We start from the raw sequence: 15,892 nt of genomic DNA, 5'->3' as shown, positions 1-15,892 counted from the left end.
CAATAAGTGTTAAATTAAAATAAACTGAAAACCGTGATACTTTAATCTAAAATAACTTTTTGAATTAAGTTGAACTATATTAGGTTAAAAAAAAAAAAATAAAATAAAAAATAAATAAAAAAAATGAAAAAAATAAAATGAATTAAAAAAAAAAATTAAAAAAATGGAATTGAATGAATTAAATTTAATTAAACCATCCTAAAATTAAATAAATTTAAACCAACCTAAATTCTACTGCAGTCAAATGAAAGTAAAAGTAAATAATGTACTGCAGATGTCGATACATGTGTGTGAATGTTTGTAAGCATAGACAAGCGTACGCACATAGGTATATATGCATGTAAATGCATATGGGTAGAAAACTAATAAAACACAAAAATAATAATAAATAAATAAATAAAAATAGTAAGAAGATATAAAATAAAAACACATGAAATCATATATGTATATACAGACGAACTAAGGCCCAATCAATTATTGTTTTAGGTCCTCGCCAGGCAGGGGTGTGATTAGGGCCCCTATATACTAAAGCGCCGAGCGCGGCTACTTATGTACATACGATTGTACATAACGAAAAGAAACGTATAAGGGGGTCAACGACCTGAAACACACGAATCTGCGAAACACTTTTTTTAAGTACATAGGGGCGGAAGAAGGCGATACGAGAAATACATATAGACATAGAGAGCACAACGAACATTCCAAGTGGAGAAGGGTAACACACATACATACATATAACACGCATCCAGAGCACCAGACGTCGCGGGAAAATCGTCGCTCCGTCATAGCGCTCTTCAGCGGCGATCATTATTCAGCGCGCTCACCGCATGTTTTGGGCATCTGGCTAGGAGAGCCGAGACTCATGAGTGGCGGATATAACCTCATTTTCATTTTTTTGTTCTTATACCTTTTATTTAGAACTTAGGGTTATGATTTTTTTTAGTTTTTTATATATGAATTTTTTTTTATATAGTTCTGCATTAGAATTTTGAGTTGGTAGATTCATTTGGCGAATGACTGCTTTTTCCTTTGTGTTTCGTTTACGCCAGCAGTCTTTATGAATTTTCTTTGTTGTTAGTAGCCTTACCTTAAGGTTAGTTTTTATTTTATTTTCGTAAGTTCTCACCGATATTCACTTTGTTTATCCCACATAGTTTTCCTTTAAAGAAAATTGAATTATAATAATAGTTAGGGTAATAGCTGCTCGCCACGGGTTTTATGAATAATTTACTTTATTATTTTATTTGCTTGTATTTGTCCGATCGCACTCCATGCGAATCATTGCGCGGCGTGAGTAGTGAATGCAATTCCGTACAAATTGACAGATACGTTACCCTAGCTGCTTTCCAAGCTCCAATGTGAAAGCATTGGAAACCTATGTATATACCTTAATGCCATTTGTTTCAGCCCCCCATCTCGTTCATGCAGGCGCCTCCATCGGATGAGAGAGTGGTAAGTGCTAACACTTAAGTTTATTTACGTACCTAAATATGTATATGCATGGACAATGTTTTGACATTTGGAATAGGGCAAGGGAGCAATACCATTTGGTCACACTACTCATGTTTACACAGGACAGAATAGGAACACGTTAAAGGAATTAGAAGAATTGGAACTAGTGTATAGGTATATATGTGTATGTTTACGTTCCGAATTTGGAATATTATTCTATGTGAAGTAATTACCTACACATATATCGATGTAAATATACCTCCATAAGTATATTTATGTACATTAGTATTTTTGCAATGCACAATATGCAGATAGGATTAAATTAAATACAAATAGAAGAGATACAATTAAATAGGGGTATTTATAAATGCGAGCGCTAATGGTAGATAATTATATAGATACATATATATAGACATACGTAGTTTTTCTGAAGTAATATTTAGGTACTAAGCAGTTAAATAGCGTTTCTTTTGAAATTGTGAAACACATATTAGGAGTAAATAAAGGGAATCTTTGTAATTTCAAATTGAAGCAGAAAGAAAATATGAGTTTGAAATCTTGGTGAGGGTTTACCATACGCAAATATGAGCGGCTAAGTTCAGATTATTGGTGTGTGGTGTTGCACTAGTGCAACAGAGGAGAAATGGGTGTGGCGCCGAAACGATAAAACAGACATGAGACTAAACGGACCTTAGACACATACATGCATACGGACTATTGTCAGGAATAGGGGACCTTGCGGAGTAGTTGGAGTCGTGGCAGGGTCCATGGCTGCTTCGTGTTTATAAGCACATGGGGAGGGATAAGACTCCGCCTGACCGGACTATTTTCCTTCCTTTCGCTTTCTCTCCTCTTCTTGAACCTTCATTTTTCAGAACAAGGCATGACCCTACGTAATTTGGTTAATGTGGTTGTAGGTGAGATTGGTGGAAATGACCCCCCCAGCCGACGAGCTAGCCTGGGCTCGCCAGCATGCCTTAGCACCACCGTAATTCGCCCCAAAAGCCAGCCACGTTATAATGGCGCCCAATGAAATAGCCCGATAAACTCTTTTTTTATCTTCTCAAGTTTCTATCTTTTATCCTATCCTCTTACCTCTTAATACTATCACTTTTCTTTTCGGACGGATTAGGTTCATTAAGGCAACATCGCGTGGATGCATCCTTAGTGATCAGTGTCTTAATGAGAAATACGGGGGGGTATAACTATCTGGACGTTAGGGTTCCTTTGACAAGGTCGAACGCTTGTGGAAGCCGTATCCATCGACTAGATTAGTACGTGTTTGGGGAGTTTTAATTTTGTGCAGCCAACTGTTTAAGCTACCGAACGTGGGGTTCAGCACTGCTCGTACGTGAGGCTTGCAGCGTGTCTACACGGGGTTTTGGGGAAAGTGCGGCGTCCACATTTGGAGCGAGTGCTTCGAATGTTGACGTGCCACGCCAACACTTTATTTTGGGGAAGATAGCTGACTTTGACCATGGACAGTGATAGATAGACCTACATACTCATGATGACCTCGCCGAAGTGCAACACCAAACACACACCAATAAAATAAATAATCAAATACAAACTTAAAAAAAAAAAAATAAAAAAAAAATAAAAAAAATAATAATAATAAAATAAAAATCTTAAGAGAAAAACTTAGAAATTTAGAAACTTGAGCTTTGAAATCTAGTTTTTAATTTGCTTCAGGTTCTGGGTTCGACATAAATCTAGATCGCGATTCGTTTTTTTTTACCCTTTTAACTGATTAGTTTAGGCGCGTACATTTGAATTTCCTTTAGGTTGAATTATATTAGTGAACTTTAAATTTTCCTCTTGCTAATATATTTTATTATTACCCTTTTAAGTACGTTAAGTCTCAGCAGTGATTATTGAACTTTTAAAATTGAATTGAATTGAACTGCTTTCAGTACTTAAAAATATATATACATATGTATTAGTCGTATCTCTGCATTAATTTTTTTTTTATAGTCTTAAGTATACTGAATTGAACTTTTGTCTTCGAAATTAACCTTGTTTAAACCTCCCACATTTTTCTTCTAATATAAGTCACCACAGTGTGAGTTAGATTGCTGATATAATTCACCACCACCTTTTAAATACATAAAGCAGTGATGTACTTTTAGTGCTCGAATACACGTATATATACATAGATACGTATTTTTCTTCAGTCGATTCCTAGTTTTAAGCATATTGAACTGAATTTTTACCCTTGAAGTGAGTCAGCCTTCATATATTGATCTCCTAGTTAAGCTTTCAGTTTGATTCAAAATTCGAAAAAAATACATGATATACAAGTATCAAGATTAAACTTGAAATCCTGTGTTAAACATATTGCAATAAAAATAAAAGGTCTGAAGTGCAAAATTTGATATTCACAATAGTGCTGTTATAGTTTCTTAGTGATCCTTTCGGGTTGAATAGTTTGTTTGGCGAATTCCTACCCTACGTTGGCCCCAAGAAATTCCTTCACTAGTGTGGAAGTGTGAGTGAATGGGGGAGCGAGAAAGTTGTGAAAGAGTTACTGGTGGATTAGGATTATTTGATAGGGACAGACCGGTTACGCGAAGCCTTACTAGGGCGTTAGAGAACCAGGTGGTTGGTTCCCTCTTTAATCAAATAGACACAGGTATACCTCGCCCAGTGGACTTTGTGCCAACTGATTTTTTCAATAGGTGCGCTGCTCGTGTCTTCGGTACGACAGAAAACCCTCCGCCAAGTGTAACGGTTAGGGGTGAAGCAGCGAACAGTGAACTAAACGAAAGTCTAAGCTTCGCGAGAAAAATTGACGCGATATTTGACATGTCTGAATCTGATACGTTAGGTGCCTTAGGTAATGCGAATCCGGCCGAGAATGACCAGGGTGGCGACTCGGAAGGCGGACGTTCTAAACCTCAGGAGAGTGGACCAACTTCCACTGCGACCAATATCGATCAGCTGAGCCGCTTAATGGCAATGATGGCACAACAAAACGATATGATGGCGCAGTGTATGAACGAGGTCCACCACATGAGGGCTAACGCTTCGAACCTAAGCCACCGAGTTGCCGAAATAGAGACGTCAGCTTAGGCAATAGATAATCAGCCTGCAATTTCATCAACACCGGGAGCGAGAGGGCATAGCGAAGATGAGCCCAGTCAACGAAGCGGCGATTCAACTCGCGAGCCACCAAAATGGAAGAAAATGGATCTTGACAAGTGGCACTTGAAGTTTGATGGTTCAGCGAAGGGCATCACCGTCGAAAGCTTCCTCTTTAAGGTTTAGAAAATGCGGGCACAACACGAGATCTCCTACAACCAGTTGTTTGCAGACTTCCATTGTCTCGTAACGGGCTCCGCGCTGAAATGGTACTGGCAAGTGCTAGAGGACCATTCGCAGTATCCAAAGTTCGGTTACTTCGAGCTTAAAGCAGAGCTGTTGGCCCAGTTCAAAAGCNAGGTTTAGAAAATGCGGGCACAACACGAGATCTCCTACAACCAGTTGTTTGCAGACTTCCATTGTCTCGTAACGGGCTCCGCGCTGAAATGGTACTGGCAAGTGCTAGAGGACCATTCGGAGGATCCAAAGTTCGGTTACTTCGAGCTTAAAGCAGAGCTGTTGGCCCAGTTCAAAAGCGCGGAGTCCGATTATGAGATAATCCGGGANTAAAGCAGAGCTGTTGGCCCAGTTCAAAAGCGCGGAGTCCGATTATGAGATATTCCGGGAGATAATGGAGCGTAATCAACTGGCACAGGAAGCTTTCGACGATTTTTGCGGCGAAGTCCGTAATTTGACCTTCAGGCTACGAAAAAAGATAACGGAAAAGGAATTAGTAGGCATAATAAAAGGCAATCTTAAACCGTACTTAGCCAACCTGACGTTTTCGTCGAAAATGGACACGTTGGCGGAGCTAAGAGCTGAGTGTAAACGTGCGGAGCGAGTTATTAAAGAAAATAGAAGTAGGTCTAAAACTATTAACGAGATACAATACCCAGATGTATCAGAATCTGGTGAGGAAGTAGGTGAAAAGNAAAAGTTTGTTGAAGCTATAGGGAACCCATTCAAACCGAATACACAATTCAGCTAACCGTCCGGTCTTAGCAGTAAGCCAAGCGTAGCTCCTTCCCATAGACTAGTCTCCTCTTCTGTCAATGATCCTAAAACCACCATTAACCCAGCAGATTCCGGTGAGGAAGTAGGTGAAAAGTTTGTTGAAGCTATAGGGAACCCATTCAAACCGAATACACAATTCAGCTAACCGTCCGGTCTTAGCAGTAAGCCAAGCGTAGCTCCTTCCCATAGACTAGTCTCCTCTTCTGTCAATGATCCTAAAACCACCATTAACCCAGCAGATTCCGGTGAGGAAGTAGGTGAAAAGTTTGTTGAAGCTATAGGGAACCCATTCAAACCGAATACACAATTCAGCTAACCGTCCGGTCTTAGCAGTAAGCCAAGCGTAGCTCCTTCCCATAGACTAGTCTCCTCTTCTGTCAATGATCCTAAAACCACCATTAACCCAGCAGATTCCGGTGAGGAAGTAGGTGAAAAGTTTGTTGAAGCTATAGGGAACCCATTCAAACCGAATACACAATTCAGCTAACCGTCCGGTCTTAGCAGTAAGCCAAGCGTAGCTCCTTCCCATAGACTAGTCTCCTCTTCTGTCAATGATCCTAAAACCACCATTAACCCAGCAGATTCCGGTGAGGAAGTAGGTGAAAAGTTTGTTGAAGCTATAGGGAACCCATTCAAACCGAAGACACAATTCAGCCAACCGTCCGGTCTTAGCAGTAAGCCAAGCGTAGCTCCTTCCCATAGACTAGTCTCCTCTTCTGTCAATGATCCAAAAACCACCATTAACTCATTTTGTCCGTCACCTTTTCATTTAATGTTGTGTTTTTCTTGTGGAATGCCTGTCGATTTTTATGTTAAAAACCCAGCAGAAGCGAAGAAAGAAAGTCGGTGTAAGTCTTCGTTTAATTGTATGGTTTGTTTTTCGTGTGGGGGTGATATGTCTTTTTGTGTGTTCAAGCCGGAGAAGGGNAATTGTATGGTTTGTTTTTCGTCTGGGGGTGATATGTCTTTTTGTGTGTTCAAGCCGGAGAAGGGAAACTTATCACTGGCGGAGATAGCCGGGAGCTCCAGCCAGGTGAAGGAAAGCCCGGAGAGCAACCGCGGGTCAGAGTGCTAGAAAGAAAAATCGATAGCAATGTTAATGAAAAAGTCAATGTAAGTGTGAAACCTGAATTGAAGAGCTTACATCAACGGAAACTGGACTACGAGGCTGCTCGCAGAAAAATATTTTGTGAAGAAATGATGAGAAAGAAAAGTAGTACAAAGTATGAAAAAATAAGAAAAATGAGNTTGAGAAAGAAAAGTAGTTGAAAGTATGAAAAAATAAGAAAAATGAGGGAAAAGAAAAAATACCATAAACGAATGCATAGGAAAATAATATCGACAATAGTGACAATGAAAGGAGACAATAGATTCTTCGCACAAACGAATATCGGAGGTAGAGATGTATTGGCCCTGTTAGATTCGGGTGCAGGTGCAAGTTGCTTGGGGAAAAATGTTGGAGACTTTTTGAAAGGCAAGGAAAATAATATCATCCCCATATCACGCCAAAACATTCGAACTGCAAATGGCGGTGAAACGGAAGTTATAGGGGTGATTACACTACCTGTGAATTGGGACAACATGACCAAGGACCTTGAGTTCCTGATAGTTCCCGGTTTACAACAGGAGGTATACCTGGGTGTCGACTTTTGGCAAACGTTTAACTTAAATGTTGTCAGTAAGAACACGAATGTAGAGTGCACTCGAGTGGGGGTTGCGGAACTTGTGCCAGCAGGTGGTGATCTTTCCTTTGATGCCGTACAACATGTTCTGAGTCCGGAGGAAAACATAGCGCTGGAAAGGGTCAAGGCGCAGTCTCCATCTTTTGCTGTCTTGGGATTGGGCCGCACCGATATGGAGGAACACGTCATAGAAGTAAGCGACGAGAACGTCCCAGTGAAACAGCGACATTACCCCATCTCACCAGCCATTCAAAAACCACTCTACCACTTCACAGTCATGCCCTTTGGTTTGTGCAATGCGGCACAAAGAATGTGTAGGTTAAGGGACAAAGTGATTCCCGCTGCTTTACGTGAATGTGTGTTCGTGTATTTGGATGATTTGTTGGTGTGTTCGGTAGATTTCTCGTCTCATTTGTGTTTACTTGAAAAGGTCGCTCGGTGTTTACGTGAAGCAAAATTAACGATTAATGTTGAAAAGAGCAAATTTTGCTCTTAAGAGGTACGTTACCTGGGATACGTAGTTGGTGATGGCTGTATACGAACCGATGCAAATAAGGTGGCGGCCATGAGGGATTTCCCCGAGCCGAAAACTCCGAAGCAGTTACGACGGTTCCTGGGCATGTCAGGCTGGTACCGTCGATTTATCCAAGACTACGCGACTATTGCAGCTCCGCTGCACGACTGCCTCACTAAGNAAGGACTCACTAAGGACAGGATTAAAAAGTTTGTTATGACAGAGGATGCCAAGAAATCATTTGAGCAATTAAAGTAGAGCCTTATTTCTGCTCCTGTATTGGTGACTCCCGACTTTGACAGACATTTTTACGTACAGTGTGGCGCATCAACTGATGGAGTGGGCCCCTCCCACCAATCCATACCAATTAGACGACGATAAAAATGAAAGACCTATCGCATACATATCCGCAAAGTTAAACAAAGCACAAAGAAACTACAGCAATACAGAACTGGAGTGTTACGCCGCTGTGATTAGTGTCAAGAGATTCAGGCCATATATTGGAGGGCTGCCATTTACGATTATTACGGATCATGCGAGCCTTAAATGGCTCATGAACCAGAAGGACCTTTCAGGCAGATTAGCACGGTGGAGCCTCAAGCTCCAAGGTTATAACTTTAACATCCAACATAGGAAAGGATCCCAAAACGTTGTCCCTGATGCGCTATCACGTGCGAACGTAGAGGAAATTATTCCCAGTGAAAGATTGTTAGATATTTGCTTGGACTCGCCTTATTTTCAATCAGACAGTGACGGAAAATCAGGACAGGCTGCCAGACTTGTGCGTATCGGACGGATACGTTTATAGACGGCCGCAGTTTAACAGGGGGACGGTATTCAAGAGGACCAGACCTGGAAGCGTTGGGTCCCGTCGGAACTACGCAGAGGGTTGGTGGAATCTTCTCACGACTGGCCATCGGCTGGACATGGAGGTATCCATAAAACCTTGGCGCGCATTCGTCAAAAATATTATTGGCCAGGAATGGTCACCGACGTACAAGCGTACGTGAAGGATTGTGAAGTCTGTAAGGGAAATAAGACCCAAAACGCGTTCAAAAGGCCAACTATGGGAAGGCAACACGTGACCGAACGACCTTTTCAACGATTATTCATCGATTTTATGGGTCCCTACCCACGTACATGTAATGGTAACGTTTTTGTGTTTGTTTTTCTCGACCATTTTTCCAAGTTTGTTATCCTAAAACCAATGAAAAAAGCAACCTCAAGCGAAGTGATAAAATTTTTAGAAAACGAAGTATTCCATGTTTTCGGTATACCAGAGTACATCCATTCTGACAATGGAAAGCAGTTTGTGTCTGCCCTATTTGCTAATTTCCTGGACAAATATGGAACCAGACACATAAGAACTGCTTTCTATTCCCCACAGAGTAACGCAGCAGAGCGAGTTAATCGATCGGTTTTACAAATAATAAGGTCATACATAACAGATAATCACAGGGATTGGGATCGACATCTCAGCGATGCAGCCTTTGCTTTACGCAGCGTCGTCCACTCTGCTATCAACTGTTCCCCATAATTTGCTGTTTTCGGTATGCCAATGATGCAACATGGCGCATCATATGAGATATGCCGAAAACTCCCCACCAGTAAGGATATTGATTACCAGATAGACATACAGGCCGATAGGTTGCAACTAATCAGAAATAATATAATGAAAGAACTAAAACTGGCACACGAAAGGAGTACGAAAACATACAATACACGTAGTAAGGAAGTGACCTTCAAGATCGGCCAGGTTGTGTATCGAAGAAATTTTAAACAGAGCTCTCAGCCTGATAATTACAACGCTAAGTTAGGGCCGAAACAGATAAGATGCATAGTACTTAAACCCGTAGGTAACTCTATGTACGAACTTGGGGACGCTAATAGAAAAAAGGTCGGAGTGTATCATGCCAAAGACATTTTCTTGGCGTAATGTGCTGTCTAATAATTATTTAGTGTATGTTCTGCGTGACTACGTGTTTGTGCCCGTGATACATTTATTTATTTAATTACTTGTTTGCTTACATACTGACTTCCTAAGAGTTTATTTGTCTACACGACGTATTCATTTTTAATTATTTATTTAGATTTTAATTATTTATTTATTTACCTATTTATTCATTTATTTATTTATTCATATATTTATTTATCTTTTTGTTTAATGACTCACATGGCACCCGCCATGTGTATCCTTCATCTGTGATGTACTGGTTAAGTATCAAAACTAAACTAGTGATTGTAACTGTAATACTAAGTTAGGGCATTAACCTGTGATAATTTGACAACACGTTAGTATAGGTATAAATCTGTGATAGATGTATAGAGCTGGTAGAGTTGGTTAGTTTTAGTGGCATGTATGTCTGTGGTATTGTGAGCCTATGTATATGAATAACAACTCAACCAACAATAATTATACGTTAGACAAAGGAACCAATACCAGGTACAAAGTGATACGCCCGGCTCTAGGTCGTGGTTCGAAGCCACACGTCAGGCATAACGACGAGATACAGGGAACAGTCTGCGCTTCGAATTTTCTACCGCCCACGCTCCATGCTGCAGGCAACATCGGCGGAGGCGAACCTGTAGCGCCAGCCTGCCAGGTTGCAAGTAACTTGCGCACAACACACCCAAGCAACATCAACACAACCTACCCCAAGCAACATCAATGCAACACATCTAGGCAACAAAACAATCTCGATGCATGTATCTGCATATAGAGCAATAAGGATACTTATGCGCATACATGTGTACGTGGTCGGCCTGAACTACGAATGTTTGTGTTAAGCGTAGGAATACATGTACATTAGTATGATTGCGATGAAAGTGGTGAAGTATCTATGTATGCGTGCGATCGTCTATCGTTTTGAGTGAAAGTGGCATCGTTAAAGGAGGTTTCAAAGGGCGGCAAATGCTGCAGGGTACGATCGCCAAAGAAAAGTTCTTTTTGATCAGAAAGAAAAGTGCGTTAGTTTCGAGAAGTCTCGAGTCGGTGTTAAAGACAGAAAGTAAAATAAAAATAAAAAATTTAATACAAAAAAAAGTTAAAGTATTGTTCCTTAAGTAATTATGTCAATCCGTTAAAACGGAAAGAACTGTTTTTTTTATTTAAATTCAACGCTGCAAATCCTGCTAGATAGAGCTGAGTCTAGTATAGAGAATTTCTTCCCGCTCATTTTAAACTAATAATAAAGTGGCTTAAATGCAATAAGTGCTAAATTAAAATAAACTGAAAACCGTGATACTTTAATCTAAAATAACTTTTTGAATTAAGTTGAACTATATTAGGTTAAAAAAATATTAAAATAAAAAAAAATAAAAAAAGAAGTAAAATAAAATGAATTAAAAAAAATAAAATAAAATGTATATACAGACGAACTAAGGCCCAATTAATTATTGTTTTAGGTCCTCGCCAGGCAGGGGTGTGATTAGGGCCTCTATATACTAAAGCGCCGAGCGCGGCTACTTATGTANATATATGTGTATGTTTACGTTCCGAGTTTGGAATATTATTCTATGTGAAGTAATTACCTTCACGTATATCGATGTAAATATACCTCCATAAGTATATTTATGTAGATTAGTATTTTTGCAATGCACAATATGCAGATAGGATTGAAATAAATACAAATTGAAGAGATACAATTAAATAGGGGAATTTATAGATGCGAGCGCTGATGGTAGATAATTATATAGATACTGTGGTGTAGTGGTAAGCAGTGCGCGCTTTCACACTTCAGCACCTGGGTTGAAGCCCTGGTCAAAGCAACATCCCAAAAATATAGAAAAAGGTTTTTTTCTTAACAGCGGTCGTCCCTCGGCAGGCAATGGCAAACCTCCGACTGTATTTCTGCCATGAAAAACAGCTTCTCATAAAAATACAATCGCCGTTCGGAGTCGGCGTAAAACTGTAGGTCCCTCCGCTTTGTGTGACAACATCAAGGCGCACGCGACAAGTCGGAGGAGAAGCTCGGCCAAACACTAACATATGTGTAAGCGCCAATCTATTATTATTATTACATATATAAAGATATACGTAGTTTTTCTGAAGTAATATTTAGGTACTAAGCAGTTAAATAGCGTTTCTTTTGAAATTGTGAAACATTAGGAGTAAATAAAGGGAATCTTTGTAATTTCAAATTGAAGCAGAAAGAAAATGTGAGTTTGAAATCTTGGTGAGGGTTTACCATAAGCAAATATGAGCAGCTAAGTTCAGTGATTGGTGTGGGGTGTTGCACTAGTGCAACAGAGGGGAAATGGGTGTGGCGACGAAACGATAAAACAGACATGAGAATAAACGGACCTTGGACACATACATGCATACGGACTATTGTCAGGAATAGGGGACCTTGCGGAGTAGTTGGAGTCGTGGCAGGGTCCATGGCTGCTTCGTGTTTATAAACAGATGGGGAGGGATATAACTCCGCCTGACTGGACTGTTTTCCTTCTTTTCGCTTTCTCTCCTCTTCTTGAACCTTCATTTTTCAGAACAAGGCATGACCCTACGTAATTTTGTTAATGTGGTTGTAGGTGAGATTGGTGGAAATGACCCCCCCAGCCGACGAGCTAGCCTGGGCTCGCCAGCATGCCTTAGTACCACCGTAATTCGCCCCAAAAGGCAGCCACATTACATTCATTAAACAGAGAAATTCATATATTTTTAAAAGCTAAAAAAAAATCATATTTTCATACTCTAGAAAAAAATTAAAATAGAATCGACTCCATATTTTCCTAAACTCTAAAAACGTTTAAAAGTAAAAACGACTTCATGCTTTCTCAAATTCAAAATATTAAAAGTAAAACCGACTTCATATTTTTTTAAACTCTAAGAATATTAAGAATAAAAAGGACTTCAAGTTTTCTTAAGCATTAGAAAAAGGTATAACGAAAATTGTCTAATACTTATGGACAAGGCTGTTTCTAAAATTAAAACATTCTCACGGTCGCCTCAAAATTTCAATTAAATGTTGTAGTTTTTCTACAATACATTCTTTCATTTGCGTGTCCACTATTATTGCCTATGTCTGCTCCTTTACCCCTTGGATCTGTTCGCGTTTTAAATTATTGGCGATCTCCATTTCCCTTAGACTGTGTTCAAACAGGCACCTTATTGGCAATTAAGAATCTTTCCACTAATTTAGGCCTTAATTGTTACACAATTTATCATACGAAAATTCAAATTATTAATTGCCAATTAATAATTAATTGGAAATCAATTTGAGTCAGATTCTCTATGCAGCCCTGCTAGGTATGTTTAATTTTGACTTGGAGGTATGTTTATTGAACGAAGAGCAATCAGCTGTTTGTTTCTGGTCCTCTTTTACAGCTGATATTCCATCAGGGGTGGAAAATTGAATTATAAAATTGTACCTAATTTACAATAACTTTACCTAAAAGTAGATAGATGTACCTAAAAAGTTAATATGTATTTATATATAAAGAAAAATAGGAGGTAACCATTCCCATCGATGCCATATCAACTTCTGTACTCACATTAAACAAATTTCTGGCTATGAAAAGAATCTCTTGGAGCAGCGCGAGACAAAACTATGTTGTAGAATAGGTGAATCACTTTCCTCCTAGTTGTTCGATCTGACGTTTTAAAAAGAAATATTTTGCATTTATCTGGCGAAACCAACTACAGTTGCCTTACTTTGACCACCCTTCTGTATTATTTGTATGCCTCTTCCCAAAGGACGGAAGCTATTAGACCAGTTGCCCGCACCAGAAAACGACTTGAAATGTCAGTAAAAATAAGACTTGCGTTCCCCAAATTTTCTGGGTTGAAACCTGTAAAACTGTCACAATGCAAAAGAAGCCAGACAACCGAGTACGGGAACGCTTTCCGGTAAGTTCCTGTAAATTCTTGCAACTTCTTGCGAGTTAGGGAACGCAACTAAGAACTGATTTCCTGAGAAGCTATTTGGCTACGTTCCAAATGTACCTAAAATTGTGTGTGTGTACCGAATGTACTTTCAAACTAAATAAAGGTACGATTGTAACAACTTTTCCATCACTGTAGGTAATCCAACAGCTGTTTTCGTATCGCTAATTGGGCAGCTGACGTGTATGTGAACACCAAACTCATCACGCAATTTAAAGCTTAATTGACGCAGCTAATTGGCCTGTTTGAACATAGTCTAACCTTGATTTCCTCTAGCCTAAATAATTTTTATAACTGAGGGTTTTCTGCTTGCGCCTTTCTTTTTCGCCCTCTCGAACGGGCTGCTGCTGTGCTGCCTCTTATTGCTGCAGCAGGTGAGGTGCTCGCCCCCATCATTGGACACGTAGTTGCATCTTCCAATGCGGTTTCGGCTGTAGTACCATGTAACTCGCATTCAGCCACAACCACTTCGAATGTCTCCTCCACAATGTCAGCGAGATTGTGAGAAGGTTCTGCCATGTCGAGTGCTTCAAAGCCCACTTCGCCCGTTTCATCACCATCGACTGCCTGCACAGTTGTAATTTTAATTATGCGCTCTTACAGCGGTGACAGGGCTTTGGCCCGGCTCAAACCGTTTATACCACTTCTCTGCTCTGCCTGCCTTATCGCACTATATTTTGTACGAGTATGAAGTTTCTTTGTAGGTATTAAAACAAAACATTAAAAAAATAATCAATTCATGAAAAATGTATATACATACTTTAAATCGCTCAATACTTCTTCCATTTTGCACCATCCTTTTGAGTGCCGCCAAGAGCATTAAGGCTCACCGCTAGTTCTTCCCACTTTTCTTCGCGAATTTTGGCACCATCTGCCGTCACAAATCTATAATTATAAATAATTGGTATTCNACGAGTATGAAGTTTCTTTGTAGGTATTAAAACAAAACATTAAAAAAATAATCAATTCATGAAAAATGTATATACATACTTTAAATCGCTCAATACTTCTTCCATTTTGCACCATCCTTTTGAGTGCCGCCAAGAGCATTAAGGCTCACCGCTAGTTCTTCCCACTTTTCTTCGCGAATTTTGGCACCATCTGCCGTCACAAATCTATAATTATAAATAATTGGTATTCGTTTGTTTATGTTAAAAAATACTTATCGTTTGCAATGTCTACATTGTATTCTAGATAATTTATCAAAAACTCTCTTTGGTTTTCGGTGGCCCGCTCTCCTCTTGGTATCTTCTCCACCTTGTTTTCACGTATAAAGAGGCTGTGTATAATTTTTTTACATATGATAAGCTGTTGACAGTTGGTAGCACTGTCACACAGAACGAGAATCGTCAGGGTTGAAAAAAAGTGAAAAGTTTCGTTTCGTTCTACTTTTTTTCATGTGAAAACACTTTGACGTTTCTTTAAATTTTTTCACTGAAAGCGAATCGAAAGTCCAATGAAAACGCGAAAAAAGGTTTCATTTCACCGTTTCACAGAAAGAGAATAGACCCCCAGTTTTGAAGTGACCGAAGCCCGCGGTTTCATTAGATTTTTCACTACCTTTGGCTGACAGGGTAGGTACTTGTTTCAAAACAAGGCGAATTTATACAAGGTGGTGTTCTCCGATCTGCAGATTTCTTCTTCTTTCCTTCGCCTTACATGTATTTTGATTCGCTTTTCCTGATTTGACAGCATGCCCATGAATAGCAAAAACAAAATACATAGTTGCGTTCCAGATGCTTCACGATATTCACGAAATTCACAATTTGCAGGAACAGCTGTTTTCCCCATCAATAAATCTTATGGAAGGTGGTCACCTGGAACGACTTCCTGTAAAAACCTGCAAATCGTGAAGCATCTGGAACGCAACTCATATAAAGGCTGCAATTTAGATTGGCATCCCCGGAGTTCCGCATTAAGGTAGCTATGGAACGATAGAGGGAGTTCTCCTGATTGCAAATATATATACTTTTAGCCGCAGCAGACTTCTAGTTTTTAAGTTATTTGTTGTTAAAGTTTGTAAATTGAACTAACCTCTCGGCGCTATTTCACACAATAAACACTTTATTTATGTGCACACTTCGGCAAAATAGTTGCATTAAAACCCCGGCCTGAGATTTCCACTTTAATATACAATTCTTAACTAATTAATTAAGTAAAACGCGTTTATAAATGTCTTCACAAACGTTTGCACATTTCACAAACAAGCAGAAATAACAATGGCTGACAGTAACACAAAATGTATGCTACCATACGTTAAAAAAA

The sequence above is a fragment of the Rhagoletis zephyria genome, unplaced genomic scaffold (genome assembly GCF_001687245.7).
Source record: "Rhagoletis zephyria isolate East Lansing unplaced genomic scaffold, Rhagoletis_zephyria_1.1 Rzeph_scaffold_00524, whole genome shotgun sequence".
Classification (NCBI taxonomy): Eukaryota; Metazoa; Arthropoda; class Insecta; order Diptera; family Tephritidae; genus Rhagoletis; species Rhagoletis zephyria.
Note: the sequence above shows the minus strand (reverse complement) of the source record.